This window comes from Thalassophryne amazonica, chromosome 4 (assembly GCF_902500255.1).
Source record: "Thalassophryne amazonica chromosome 4, fThaAma1.1, whole genome shotgun sequence".
NCBI classification, from domain to species: Eukaryota; Metazoa; Chordata; class Actinopteri; order Batrachoidiformes; family Batrachoididae; genus Thalassophryne; species Thalassophryne amazonica.
Window position 1 is genome coordinate 120,153,197 of NC_047106.1, and position 16,099 is coordinate 120,169,295.

At 41.3% G+C, this 16,099-nt stretch overlaps 1 protein-coding gene across 1 annotated transcript in view; it reads right to left on the reverse strand.

The window, feature by feature from the left end:
• Positions 1-16,099, reverse strand: part of cntn5 (contactin 5) — a 918,586-nt gene that overhangs the window by 286,355 nt on the left and 616,132 nt on the right. The window lies entirely within an intron of this gene.

Consider the following 16,099-nt stretch of genomic DNA (forward strand, 5'->3'; position numbering starts at 1 on the left):
ACGGATAGACACGTCAAAGTGAATTGTTGATGTCAAGTACTGTAAACTAAGGGACTAGAAATTCATCTGACTGGGGAAAAATGGATATTGATGAAGCATTGCATTCTAGGTCAGCTTCTCCTATGTGTAGTAAGGATCAATACCATTACCACTGCTGCTGTGACATTGCAAATATCCCCATGGGGGAATAATAAAGAAATGGCTTATCTTACATGATAACAACTTCATTATTCACTTATGACATATGCCAGAAGCCTTGTGATCATCTTTGGTATGATTGTTAGCAAGATGGTTTTAGAACACCTAATACTATTTTGGTCAAACTTGACAGATACATACAGTCAGCCTAAGAATCACAGCAGAAGCAAAATGTCTGGGTATTTGAGGTAGACTTTTCCATTTTGAAAATAATTGGCTGCATATTTAAATTAACTCTACAAATTCTGCACAGAAGAGTGGCCCAATATCCAGCCAGAATTACGACAGAAGCTTGCTGATACCTACCAAAAGTGTCTCATCAAGGTGCAGCTTGCTATGGGACATTTAACCAAATATTAGTGGAGGTGTAGGTATATATTTGAGCCTGTATGCATAATTTTCACCCTGTGTGGATTAGCAAATAAGATCCAAAATAAATTCAAACTTGCGCACCAATTCTTTGTTTTTTTATGTCATTGATGGTGTATGCTGTAAAATCATTCCAGCCTTACAACAGTTCAAAGACATCATTAAAAGTTCAAAATTACCATGACATTCACACCCATAATGAGTGTCTGAAAACTTCCAGCCACAAGTGTAAGTCACTTGACAAGAGAAATAAGTAAAATAGGGATAATTTACAGTGCCTTGAAAAATAAAACCATATTCAGCCCCTTGACATTTCACACATTTTAATTTGTTTACACCATTTCTAATACAAAAACTAATTAAAGTTCTCAAAATAAAAATAAAATCTAAAATTATCCTCCTTGAACTCAAACTCAAAGCAAGTCTCTACAACTTGATATAAATTAATTAAAAATATAAACGCCAATGATGATGGGTTGCATAAGTAATGGAACACTGTTATAAGACATGTATATCATCAATTTTACTGCATGTTTTTTTTTTTTTTCATAAGTCAGGGGATGAATAAATTATCACTTCCCAGTCACTGAATATGTTGTAGACTTCATGTACATCAATTGTGACTAAATACAAACAGTATGGCACGCTATGTTAAATCTGTGTCCGCTGTTAATCTTTCTCCATGTAAATCCAGCTATTTTATTTATTTATTTGCTGAAATTGCCGAGTTGCTGTGCATTTCGATGCACAAATAGACACAAGGGCTTCAAGATGTGCAGACTCCATTCAGATTTGAAGAGAAGAAAAATTTGAGAAAATAAAGTCAGCTGTGTGAGTTGGAAGCCAACATCATCATCAAAATATTGAGAGGGAAATGTATTGTTCAGTCTCATGTACAGTAAAAGTCACCTAAACCGTCATCATACTGTCATAACTGGTGGTTGGCTCTCACTGCGGTATCGTATCACTTCCTGTTCCGGAGCACAGCGGTGTTTTTCTGTATCTGTTATCTGATTAATCTGCGCAGTTAGATTGATCTAGTTATCTAGATTACGATTTGTTTCCCAGTGTAATCTCCACGTGCCTTAACTAAAGCACTCCTTCTGCTGAATCACCTCTAAATTATTTACACATTATTCACTTTGCATGTTTTTAGGAATCCCCTAGCTTAGCGCAGCTACTAGCTCTTAGCCAATTTAGCATGGCGGCTTCTCCTGTCTCTCCTGCACTTTTCTGCTCTGGGTGTGAAATGTATTAGTTATTCCTCGGCCTCCTTTAGCAGTAACGGAACTTGTAATAAGTGTAGCTTATTCATAGCTTTGGAGGCCAGGCTGGGCGAATTGGAGACTCGGCTCCGCACCGTGGAAAATTCTACAGCTAGCCAGGCCCCTGTAGTCGGTGCGGACCAAGGTAGCTTAGCCGCCGTTAGTTTCCCTCTGGCAGATCCCGAGCAGCCGGGAAAGCAGGCCGACTGGGTGACTGTGAGGAGGAAGCGTAGTTCTAAACAGAAGCCCCGTGTACACCTCCAACCCGTTCACATTTCTAACCGTTTTTCCCCACTCGACGACACACCCGCCGAAGATCAAACTCTGGTTATTGGCGACTCTGTTTTGAGAAATGTGAAGTTAACGACACCAGCAACCATAGACAATTGTCTTCCGGGGGCCAGAGCAGGCGACATTGAAGGAAATTTGAAACTGCTGGCTAAGGCTAAGCGTAAATTTGGTAAGATTGTAATTCACGTCGGCAGTAATGACACCCGGTTACGCCAATCGGAGGTCACTAAAATTAACATTGAATCGGTGTGTAACTTTGCAAAAACAATGTCGGAGTCTGTAGTTTTCTCTGGGCCCCTCCCCAATCGGACCGGGAGTGACATGTTTAGCCGCATGTTCTCCTTGAATTGCTGGCTGTCTGAGTGGTGTCCAAAAAATGAGGTGGGCTTCATAGATAATTGGCAAGCTTCTGGGGAAAACCTGGTCTTGTTAGGAGAGACGGCATCCATCCCACTTTGGATGGAGCAGCTCTCATTTCTAGAAATCTGGACAATTTTCTTAAATCCTCCAAACCGTGACTATCCAGGGTTGGGACCAGGAAGCAGAGTTGTAGTCTTACACACCTCTCTGCAGCTTCTCTCCCCCTGCCATCCCCTCATTACCCCATCCCCGTAGAGACGGTGTCTGCTCCCAGACCACCAATAACCAGCAAAAATCTATTTAAGCATAAAAATTCAAAAAGAAAAAATAATATAGCACCTTCAACTGCACCACAGACCTAAAACAGTTAAATGTGGTCTATTAACATTAGGTCTCTCTCTTCTAAGTCCCTGTTGGTAAATGATATAATAATTGATCAACATATTGATTTATTCTGCCTTACAGAAACCTGGTTACAGCAGGATGAATATGTTAGTTTAAATGAGTCAACCCCCCCGAGTCACACAAACTGTCAGAACGCTCGTAGCACGGGCCGGGGCGGAGGATTAGCAGCAATCTTCCATTCCAGCTTATTAATTAATCAAAAACCCAGACAGAGCTTTAATTCATTTGAAAGCTTGTCTCTTTGTCTTGTCCATCCAAATTGGAAGTCCCAAAAACCAGTTTTATTTGTTATTATCTATCGTCCACCTGGTCGTTACTGTGAGTTTCTCTGTGAATTTTCAGACCTTTTGTCTGACTTAGTGCTTAGCTCAGATAAGATAATTATAGTGGGCGATTTTAACATCCACACAGATGCTGAGAATGACAGCCTCAACACTGCATTTAATCTATTATTAGACTCTATTGGCTTTGCTCAAAATGTAAATGAGTCCACCCACCACTTTAATCATATCTTAGATCTTGTTCTTACTTATGGTATGGAAATAGAAGACTTAACAGTATTCCCTGAAAACTCCCTTCTGTCTGATCATTCTTAATAACATTTACATTACTCTGATGGACTACCCAGCAGTGGGGAATAAGTTCATTACACTAGAAGTCTTTCAGAAAGCGCTGTAACTAGGTTTAAGGATATGATTCCTTCTTTATGTTCTCTAATGCCATATACCAACACAGTGCAGAGTAGCTACCTAAACTCTGTAAGTGAGATAGAGTATCTCGTCAATAGTTTTACATCCTCATTGAAGACAACTTTGGATGCTGTAGCTCCTCTGAAAAAGAGAGCTTTAAATCAGAAGTGCCTGACTCCGTGGTATAACTCACAACTCGTAGCTTAAAGCAGATAACCCGTAAGTTGGAGAGGAAATGGCGTCTCACTAATTTAGAAGATCTTCACTTAGCCTGGAAAAAGAGTCTGTTGCTCTATAAAAAAGCCCTCCGTAAATCTAGGACATCTTTCTACTCATCACTAATTGAAGAAAATAAGAACAACCACAGGTTTCTTTTCAGCACTGTAGCCAGGCTGACAAAGAGTCAGAGCTCTATTGAGCTGAGTATTCCATTAACTTTAACTAGTAATGACTTCATGACTTTCTTTGCTAACAAAATTTTAACTATTAGAGAAAAAATTACTCATAACCATCCCAAAGACGTATCGTTATCTTTGGCTGCTTTCAGTGATGCTGGTATTTGGGTAGACTCTTTCTCTCCGATTGTTCTGTCTGAGTTATTTTCATTAGTTACTTCATCCAAACCATCAACATGTTTATTAGACCCCATTCCTACCAGGCTGCTCAAGGAAGCCCTACCATTATTTAATGCTTCGATCTTAAATATGATCAATCTATCTTTGTTAGTTGGCTATGTACCACAGGCTTTTAAGGTGGCAGTAATTAAACCATTACTTAAAAAGCCATCACTTGACCCAGCTATCTTAGCTAATTATAGGCCAATCTCCAACCTTCCTTTTCTCTCAAAAATTCTTGAAAGGGTAGTTGTAAAACAGCTAACTGATCATCTGCAGAGGAATGGTCTATTTGAAGAGTTTCAGTCAGGTTTTAGAATTCATCATAGTACAGAAACAGCATTAGTGAAGGTTACAAATGATCTTCTTATGGCCTCGGACAGTGGACTCATATCTGTGCTTGTTCTGTTAGACCTCAGTGCTGCTTTTGATACTGTTGACCATAAAATTTTATTACAGAGATTAGAGCATGCCATAGGTATTAAAGGCACTGCGCTGCGGTGGTTTGAATGATATTTGTCTAATAGATTACAATTTGTTCATGTAAATGGGGAATCTTCTTCACAGACTAAAGTTAATTATGGAGTTCCACAAGGTTCTGTGCTAGGACCAATTTTATTCACTTTATACATGCTTCCCTTAGGCAGTATTATTAGACGGTATTGCTTAAATTTTCATTGTTACGCAGATGATACCCAGCTTTATCTATCCATGAAGCCAGAGGACACACACCAATTAGCTAAACTGCAGGATTGTCTTACAGACATAAAGACATGGATGACCTCTAATTTCCTGCTTTAAACTCAGATAAAACTGAAGTTATTGTACTTGGCCCCACAAATCTTAGAAACATGGTGTCTAACCAGATCCTTACTCTGGATGGCATACCCTGACCTCTAGTAATACTGTGAGAAATCTTGGAGTCATTTTTGATCAGGATATGTCATTCAAAGCGCATATTAAACAAATATGTAGGACTGCTTTTTTGCATTTACGCAATATCTCTAAAATTAGAAAGGTCTTGTCTCAGAGTGATGCTGAAAAGCTAATTCATGCATTTATTTCTTCTAGGCTGGACTATTGTAATTCATTATTTTCAAGTTATCCTAAAAGTTCCCTGAAAATCCTTTAGTTAATTCAAAATGCTGCAGCTAGAGTACTAACGGGGACTAGAAGGAGCGAGCATATCTCACCCATATTGGCCTCTCTTCATTGGCTTCCCGTTAATTCTAGAATAGAATTTAAAATTCTTCTTCTTACTTTTAAGGTTCTGAATAATCAAGTCCCATCTTATCTTAGGGACCTCGTAGTACCATATCACCCCAATAGAGCGCTTCGCTCTCAGACTGCAGGCTTACTTGTAGTTCCTAGGGTTTGTAAGAGTAGAATGGGAGGCAGAGCCTTCAGCTTTCAGGCTCCTCTCCTGTGGAACCAGCTCCCAATTCAGATCAGGGAGACAGACACCCTCTCTACTTTTAAGATTAGGCTTAAAACTTTCCTTTTTGCTAAAGCTTATAGTTAGGGCTGGATCAGGTGACCCTGAACCATCCCTTAGTTATGCTGCTATAGACGTAGACTGCTGGGGGGTTCCCATGATGCACTGTTTCTTTCTCTTTTTGCTCTGTATCCACCACTCTGCATTTAATCATTAGTGATCGATCTCTGCTCCTCTCCACAGCATGTCTTTTTCCTGGTTCTCTCCCTCAGCCCCAACCAGTCCCAGCAGAAGACTGTCCCTCCCTGAGCCTGGTTCTGCTGGAGGTTTCTTCCTGTTAAAAGGGAGTTTTTCCTTCCCACTGTAGCCAAGTGCTTGCTCACAGGGGGTCGTTTTGACCATTGGGGTTTTACATAATTATTGTATGGCCTTGCCTTACAATATAAAGCGCCTTGGGGCAACTGTTTGTTGTGATTTGGCGCTATATAAAAAAAAAATTGATTGATTGATTGATAACCATAACCGTCATAAACAGGATTTTCGCAGTCAGACAAAAAAGTCCCAATGTTATTGTATTGTTTTCCATGTAGTAAACACCATATATATGGGATTTTGTATAACAGATTTTCACTCACATCGGATAAAATGTCCTGTCCGATCACAATGTATTTCCATTAAAAACCCCAAGCAGTCTGGATGTGAACAGTAACAGATGTACAAATTAAAGTTCAGCGCTGACACTTGCTGATTTGAGGAAAGTGGGACCAGAGTCATTTCTGTGATTAAAAGACCGACAGTTTATTTTTTCAAACCGTGCTCAGACTTGGAGCCACAGCCTGGACATGCACCTGTTAAATCAGACACAAAAGGCTGTGATTTGACACTTTTCTGCTTCCACTCTTTGATATTTTAATAGTTTTTGCAGTGCACACTCTGATTACAAATGGATCTGAAAAGTCCACAACTTAACAACACTGAGTGGAAAAAGAAGAAATTGTTCAGCTTACCTTCAAATTGGAGGTGATGATTGTAGAAAGAAAAGCTTGCTGGGGGTCAAATTAGTCCCTAATAAAGCACAATCCAGCTACAGAGAACTATAAAACGGTCACACACATCATTGCATGACACAGAGTTACAGAGCTGCAGAAGCATAAATCAGGCTTTAAATTAATTAAATAAATCATCATAAATTGGATTTTTTTTTTTTGATAGATTAACTATTTTTATATTTATTTTGATAGCACCAGTACCTGGATGTGTTGCTGTATGTTGTTAAATGATTTAAACCATTTTGAAAACATTAAAGGTTCATTCAGTAGTTCAGCGCAGTTGGAACCAAAATGACGCCATGTTCTGAGTTGACACCACTCTCTCAATTAAGGCAGTCTAGGGTCCAGGACATTTGGGTACAATCGGGACGTGTCGGCAGGAACTGGCATGCCTGATCCATTTCAATCAGAATGCTCTGAATGCAGCACAAATGCTGTACAACTGCCCTATGAACATTGTTCATATATTCCCCAGTTTGAATACAGCACAATAGTGGTGTGTATGTTCTCTACATTCATGCTGGCTGTGCGAATTTGGTGGATTTTGTTAAGTGCTACACGAATGCAGTACGAGGAATTCGAATACAGCTCGAATTGCATGAATGTTGTTCAAATGTCCATTCTTATGGCATTTGTGCTCATTCATGCTCTAGTACGATGGGAGTATAAAGGAGACTTGAAAATTCAGCTCCAGTTTGCCAGAAGGCAGATCTGAGATGCAAGTCTAGATTTGATCTGTTTTGGTGAAGGAAAATCCTTCTCTGTTCCACTCCACTTTCTAGCTCAGAGTGAAACCTGGAGTAGATCTGGATGCTTCTTTGCATCACAATTAATGATGAAGAAGAGGAGGAGAACGTTTCCACAAATATCGGGAGAAGAAGAAAACTTGAAGGATGGAAATGAGAGTGGGAACTTTGAATGTTGGTAGTATGACTGGTAAAGGGAGAGAGCTGGCTGATATGATGGAGAGGAGAAAGGTAGTCATATCGTGTGTGCAAGAGACCAAGTGGAAGTGAAGTAAGAGCAGGCGCATCTGCGGTGGGTACAAGTTGTTGTACCCTGGTGAGGACAGGAAGAGAAATGGTGTTGGGGTCATTTTAGAGGAAGAGTACGTTAAAAGTGTGTTGGAGGTTAAACGAGTGTCTGACAGGGTAATGAGTGTGAAGTTGGAAATTGAAGGGGTGATGATGAATATCATCAGTGCATATGCCCCACAGGTAGGTTGTGAGATGAAGGAGAAATAAGATTTCTGGAGTGTGTTAGATGAGGTGGTGGAGAGTATGCCCAAGCATGAAAGAGTGATGATAGGAGCAGACTTCAATGGGCATGTTGGTGAAGGGAACAGAGGTGATGAGGAAGTAATGGGTAGATATGGTATCAAGGATAGGAATGGGGAAGGACAGATGGTAGTTGACTTTGCAAAAAGGATGGAAATGGCTGTGGTGAATACCTACTTTAGGAAAAGGGAGGAGCACAGGGTAACATAGAAGAGTGGAGGAAGGTGCACACAGGTGGACTGCATTCTTTATAGTAGATGCAAGCTAAAAGAAATCAGAGGCTCTAAGGTGGTGGCAGGAGAGAGTGTCACTAGACAGCATAGGTTGGTTGTTTGTAGGATGACTTTAGAGGTAAAGACGAAGAAGAGAGTGAAAGCTCAACAAAGGATCAGATGGTGGAAGCTGAAGGAGGAAGAATGTTGTGTGAATTTAGCGAGCAGGTGAGAGAAGCACTGGTTGGAGGGTAAGCAATTTTGGACACTGGAAAAGTACTGCAGATGTGGTGAGGGAGACAGCTAGGGCAGTACTGGGTATGACATCTGGACAGTGGAAGGAAAACAAGGAGACTTGGTAGTGGAACGAAGAGGTCCAGGAAAGCATAATGAGAAAGTGGTTGGTGAAAAAGTTTTGGGATAGTCGGAGAGATGAAGAAAGTAGACAGGAGTACAAGGAGATGTGGCGTAAGGTGAAAAGAGAAGTGGCAAAAGCAAAGGAAAAGGCATATTGCAAGCTGTACAAAAAGTTGAATAGTACGGAAGGAGAAAAGGACTTGTACTGATTGGCCAGACAAAGGGACAGAGCTGGAAAGGATGTGCAGCAGGTTAGGGTGGTAAAAGATGGACATGGTAATGTGCTGACAAGTGAGGAGTGTGTGGTGCGAAGGTGGAGGGAATATTTTGAAGAGCTGATGAATAAAGAAAATGAGCGAGAGAAAAGGCTGGATGATGTGGTGAGAGTAAATCAGGAAGAGATTAGTAAGGAAGAAATGAGGGCTGCTATGAAGAGGATGAAGAGTGAAAAGGCAGTTGGTCCAGATAGCATTCCAGTGGAGGCATGGAAATGTCTAGGAGAGATGGCAGTAGAGTTTCTAACCAGATTGTTTAATAAAATCTTGGAAAGTGAGAGGATGCCTGAGGAGTGGAGACAAAGTGTGCTGGTTCCTATTTTCAAGAACAAGGGTGATGTGCAGAGCTGCAGTAACTACAGAGGCATAAAGCTGATCAGCCACAGCATGAAGTTATGGGAAAGAGTAGTAGAAGCTAGGCTTAGAAAACAGGTGAAGATCTGTGAGCAGTAATATGGTTTCATGCCGAGAAAGAGCACTACAGATGCAATGTTTGCTCTGAGAATACTGTTGGAGAAGTACAGAGAAGGCCAGAAAGAGTTACATTGTGTGTTTGTGGACTTAGAAAAAGCTTATGATAGGGTGCCAAGAGAAGAGCTGTGGTAGAGCTGGAGTGGCAGAGAAGTATGTTAGGGTAGTGGAGGACATGTACAAGAATAGTGTGACAGCGGTGAGATGCGCAGTCGAAATGACACACTCCTTCAAGGTGTAGGTGGGAATACACCAAGGATCAGCTCTGAGTCTTTCCTTGTTTGCAGTCGTGATGGACAAGTTGACGGATGAGATCAGACAGGAGTCCCCATGGACTATGATGTTTGCAGATGACATTGTGATCTGTAGTGAGAGTAGAGAGCAAGTTGAGTCTAGTCTGGAGAGGTGGAGATATGCTTTGGAGAGAAGGGGAATGAAAGTCAGTAGAAGCAAGACTGAATACATGTGTGTGAACGGGAGGGAGCCCAGTGGAATAGTGCAGTTACAAGGAGTAGAAGTGGTGAAAGTAGATGAGTTTAAATATTTGGGGTCAACTGTTCAAAGTAATGGAGAGTGTGGTAGAGAGGTGAAGAAGAGAGTGCAGGCAGGGTGTAGTGGTTGGAGAAAGGTGGCAGGAGTGATTTGTGACCGAAGAATATCAGCAAGAGTGAAGGGGAAAGTTTACCAGACAGTAATGAGACCAGCTATGTTGTATGGCTTAGAGACAGTGGCACTAACAAAAAGACAGGAGGCAGAGCTGGAGGTGGCAGAGCTGAAGATGTTGAGATTGTCTTTGGGAGTGACAAGAATGGACAAGAGTAGGAATGAACAAATCAGAGGGACAGCTCAGGTGGGACGGTTTGGAGACAAAGTCAGAGAGGTCAGATTGAGATGGTTTGGACATGTGCAGAGGAGGGACACAGGGTATATAGGGAGAAGGCTGCTGAGGATGGAGCCACTAGGCAGGAGGAGAAGAGGGAGGCCAAAGAGGAGGTTTATGGATGTGCTGAGGGAGAACATGCAGGTGGTTGGTGTGACAGAGGAAGATACAGAGGACAGGGTGAGATGGAAATGACTGATCTGCTGTGACACCCCTAACGCGAACAGCCGAAAGACAAAGAAGGTGGTTGGTGCATCTGGTGAAAATGCCAACTGGTCATCTCCTCTGAGAGGTCTTCCAACAACATGTGAATGGGAGAGGACCCCCTGCAAGACCAAAGGCACGCTGGAGGGATTACATCTTCCAGTTGGTTTTGGAATTCCATAGATGCCCCAGAAGGAGTTAGAGGCTGTGGCCAAGGATAAGAAAGTGTGGAATGAGCTGCTTGGTCTGCTACCACTGCACCCCAGACCCAGATAAGCAGCAGAAAAGAAAGAATGCATCAGTGAATGTCTCTTGAGTCTTACTGGTAGAACTTGTTGGAAACCTCTTTTAAAGGCCCTGGTCAATTTCTGCCACTGTGGTTTGTTCCATCCAAAACCTTATGAAGCTTGGAAATTACAGCCATATTGACTAGGTATTTTAAAACCCAGATTTTTATTTTTTACCAAAGTAGACTGTGATACACTCGAATACGAGGTCTGTCAATAAAGTATCGTACCTTTTTATTTTTTTCAAAAAGTATATGGATTTCATTCATATGTTTTTACATCAGACATGCTTGAACCCTTGTGCGCATGCGTGAGTTTTTCCACACCTGTCGGTGACGTCATTCGCCTGTGAGCACGCCTTGGGAAGGAGTGGTCCCGCCCCCTCGTCGGATTTTCATTGTCTGGAAATGGCGGAATGGAAAGGACTTTTTTTCCATCAGAATTTTTTCAGAAGCTGTTAGAGACTGGCACCTGGAAACCATTCGAAAAATTTATCTGGCTTTCGGTGAAAATTTTACGGGCTTCACAGAGAATAAGGACTTTTACTACAGCTTTCAGGACTGCTTTAAGGACAGTCGGTGCGCCGCACAAACCACTGGATCATTTCTAAATGGATCACTGTGTGGAGCCGGGACTGTCGTGTGCTCTTTCTCTGGTTATCACAAGAGCTAGACATCAGCCATTTTCCGGCAGATTTCACTTTTAACAAGAGATTTTGTCATGGAAAGCCGCGCGGAGGCTTCGCGCGTCACGACCGATTCGCTGATGAAGCGAGACAAAGGAACATCTCCGTTACGGAGTGTTAGAGGACAAGTTGGGATATGTCTATCTCGGCTTTCAGTGCTTTCCAGTCGAGTGTGTATAAGAGAAATTGTGGAGAGCTGGACATGTCCAAACTTGTCCTTTATCACTCCGAAACGGAGGTGTTCGTTTGTCTCGCTTCCAAAGCGAATCGGTCGTGACGCGCGAAGCCGCCATGCGGCTTTCCATGACAAAATCTCTTGTTAAAAGTGAAATCTGCCGGAAAATGGCTGATGTCCAGCTCTTGTGATAACCAGAGAAAGAGCACACAACAGTCCCGGCTCCACACAGCGATCCGTTTAGAAATAATCCAGTGGTTTGTGCCGTGTCGTCGCAACTGACCGTCCTTAAAGCAGTCCTGAAAGCTGTAGTAAAAGTCCTTATTCTCTGTGAAGCCCGTAAAATTTTCACCGAAAGCCAGATAAATTTTTCGAATGGTTTCCAGGTGCCAGTCTCTAACAGCTTCTGAAAAAATTCTGATGGAAAAAAAGTCCTTTTCATTCCGCCATTTCCAGACAATGAAAATCCGACGAGGGGGCGGGACCACTCCTTCCCAAGTCATGCACACAGGCGAATGATGTCACCGACAAGCGTGGAAAAACTCACGCATGCGCACGAGGGTTCAAGCATGTCTGACGTAAAACATATGAATGAAATCCATATACTTTTTGAAAAAAATAAAAAGGTACGATACTTTATTGACAGACCTCGTAGTTTTAAATGTTATTTTACACAGTCATTTATTAATGAAAACAAACCACACTGTGTTAAACTTTTAACAGTATCATACAACCTCATATTATAATTTTATTTATTTTCTTTGGAAAACACTTTCAGTGGGTGGAAAATAGATACACATTTCTGATGTTTACATAGTGAAATGTTCCCCCATTGATCCTTTGTGCAGGTCTTTAGCTGTATCACTGTATGTGGTTTGCAGTGCTGCATTTTGCATCTCATAATGTCCCACATATTCTCAATCAGAGACTGATCAGGACTGCAGGTGGCCATTTCAATACCTGCACACTGAGTACATGTAGCCATTCATGTTTCAGCCGGTCAGAATGTGGGTTTGTGTTGTGCTGGACGGGTTTTCTGAAAAAGCAGGATCTGGATGCAACATATTTTGCTCTAAAATATGCAAGCCCTTATGTTTATTTTAAGTAAATGCAGGCTTTTTGTGCTACACATGAGAGGGGATTTAGAGAATTGAAAGTCTGTTTTTTGTTATGATCTATCACTTCAGTGGGTATGGGGCATGATGCATTTTTTTGCTGCAAATTTCAGTATCTGTTTTTAAGACCCCTGGGGCCTCATTCATAAATATGAGCACTCACAACCTACGTGTGCACCTTTTTGCACGGATAATTTCAAATTTATGAAGGAAGAACAGGTGGTGAGAATGTGCACACCTCTAACATACTCATACTTCACAGCAAGTCAAACCTGATGTGGTGAAGAGGAAAAAAATGACGTACTTCGTTTAACATATCATAAAGAAGTCTGTATCAGACTTCGCTTTTCTTGTTTTCATTAAAATAATATTTTTGTTCACGCACCTACGATGCAATGCAATGTACAATTACTGTAATGTAACGTCTTAGCCTTCTTCTTCTGCTTTTTATTCCTATTATTCATTCATTTATTTCTTCTACCCACTTACTACACCAGGGGTAGGCAACCTGTTCCAGAAAGAGCCATGAGGGTGCAGGTTTTCTTTGCAGCCGCTGACTCCACCAGGTGATTTTACTGATTAATATCACTTTGAGCAGATGGAATCAGTTAATCAGTGAAATCACCTGGTGGAGTCAGTGGCTGCAAAGAAAACCTGCACCCTCATGGCTCTTTCTGGAACAGGTTGCCTACCCCTGTACTACACAGAAATGCCTCAGGTGGGAAGTGATCCCACAAGTCCACGACCTTGTTGTTGTGAGGCAACAGTGCCAACCACTACGCTGCTGTCCTGCCCTTAATACATACACCAAGAGCGTAATAAAATCATTGCTGTTTATTTGTTTATTTATTTATTTGTCTGTCTCTCTCTTAGCAGGTTTTAGTCAAAACTACTCCATAGATTTTGATGAAATTTTCGCCACAGATAGATATTAGGCCATGGAAGACTCCATAAAATTTTGGATGTGATCCAGATCTGGATTCTGGCTCAGGAATTCACTTTATATAGATTCTGAAGGATTATATCCAAACTACTTTATGGATTCTCACCAAATTTGCAAAACAGATAGACATTTTCACATGGAAGACTTCACTGAATTTTGGAGGTGATCCAGAATGCTGCCTTTATACATAACAATGACAAGTCACAAATGCCACAAAGTATACATTCTTGGCCGCTGATCATGAATGTGATGATTTGAGGCAGAAGAGTCAGGTGTCCTCATGAACTGCTGTAACTTCTTACCACACATTACGGTTAATGGCACGTGTTGCTGGAGAATTATCAGGAACCATTATGCACGGTCAAGAATAACGTTCAATGCTATTGCGCGTAACAGCGCATCATTACGTTCTGTCACATTGTGAATGAGGTGAATTGTTTCCACACACAACCATATTCATCCATCAGCTGCTAAACAATTCAGATCGCTCCAGTTTGCTCCTCAAAATCCACAGCAGAGGAACTTTGTGATTGCATGCTTAGTTGGGCTCTGTGCCATGGAGTGGCACAGAGAGGAGGAGGAGACGGAAAGAGCCAGATGTGTGGCTCCATGCGGCTCTCGTCTCGCGCATTTCCCAAACATCAGGCACAGCAGTAGCAGCAGGTGGAACTTGCTCTTGTTTATTTATTATTTCCTTTTCTCTACCTGTCTGAGGATTGTCTCAATTTAGTCCAATTCAGTTTATTCATGCAGCACCAAATTACAATGTAAGTCACCACAAGGTGCTTCACAAGAGAAGTTTCATATTTTATGTTATTTCTGTGTTCTCTACTGTGAGAAAATGGATCTGTCCTTAGTTTTGTGCACGCACACGAACACACACACACACACACACACACACACACACACACACACACACACACACACACACAGAGTATATAAATGCAAATCATTATTTGAGGGTTCATTTCCATCTGTTCCTGCCAAAAGGCAGGAGTGGATAGCCGGTCCGTACACGGACATACACTTCCAGATCCATTGTATGTGCACACGTAGCTCTTGCAAAATGAATGTGTGTGCATATTTCTGATGGCATGTATGTGCAGTTTTTATAATTCTACAGAGTTTTATAAATAAAGTCCCGGGTGACATTTCTATCCGTATTCTAAAAGATGCATGTCATGACTTCTTCAAACTGTGGCTTCAGAGGAAACAGCAAAAACGGGTTTAATCCAACCTTAAACTGCAGCTTAGCTGAGGGTAAAAAAACAAAAAAACAAAAACAAAACAAACAACATACAATGGCTCAGACGACAATAAGCAGTGCCAAGTTTAATTTGGAGTAAAATGCTATATTTGGTTTGTAACAACTGATTCAGCATAAAGGCTGAGCTCATGAGCTCAACATTTGTAGAGTAACAATGGCTGAATTACAGCCACTGTCAGCCTCCGGGGGGATTGGAGGAGTGAGGCGGGCTTGTCATGCCTCGTCAAACCACATGGCACTTCTGGGCTGGCTCTTTGATTGTTGCAAACTGCATTGACTGACAGAACATTGATCTAATGAGCTGTTGGACTTTAAGTACAGTATTTCCCCCACGGATGTGATGAACCTGCAACTAAAGTAGTACTGCACTTTTCAACTCTTGGATTTTTCTATTAAAACAAAAAAACAAATGAACCAAAATAAAACAAAAACAAAACAAAACTGAACACCACGAGTAAGATGTTACACAGGAATTTAATGTTTATATATGGACAGTGAATTTCACACTGCCTTCAAATATCACAGGAGACAGGCAGTCTTATTAAGCGGCATTTACATTCCCACACATTGAGCTTCTTGCACTGTCTGAGCTTGTGAGGTCAACATACGTACATATTGATCAACAGCAGAGCAAATCCCATTTTAACTTCTTACCCGGCGCTATATAAAGACTGACATTTTCTAATTATCTTGACTGATAAATCATTCATCTCTACGTAAAAGGGTAAGCCGCTGATATCGCTGTCTGGGCAAAAGCCATCATGCAGAAAACACTTCAGTGAGTCAAATACAGTATAAGGACTGCATCTCACACACCGGCATCCAAAAACTCACACCACTGCTGACAAGAGACACTTAATGACATAGGCCGAGCCTGCAGCGTTGACGGGAAAGATTTAGTAAATGCCTGAGCATTGTGTGCATAAGTCATTTAAATCTAGATAAACTTTTATAAGGTCATTAGTCATGTGTAGATTAGAGACTGTTTGCTCTGAAGATAGGAGTCGGCAATGAATAATTAATGCTGAATAATTATCAACAAAACAGGCTAGGGGTGATAAAAGACTATGTAGGAATGTGAAAAACATTTCTTGTGCAAAGAACAACACATTGATCAGCTGCTTAATACACAAGGTTTAAAAAAGAATATGCAGCTAAAACAGTTTTGTCAATTGTTAAACAAGTAATACCTACTTTATTAAGTGCTATGGATTTCAGTCTCCTCAGATAAATATGCATTTTCTCTCCTTGCAGTCACCTATTACACTTTTCTTTT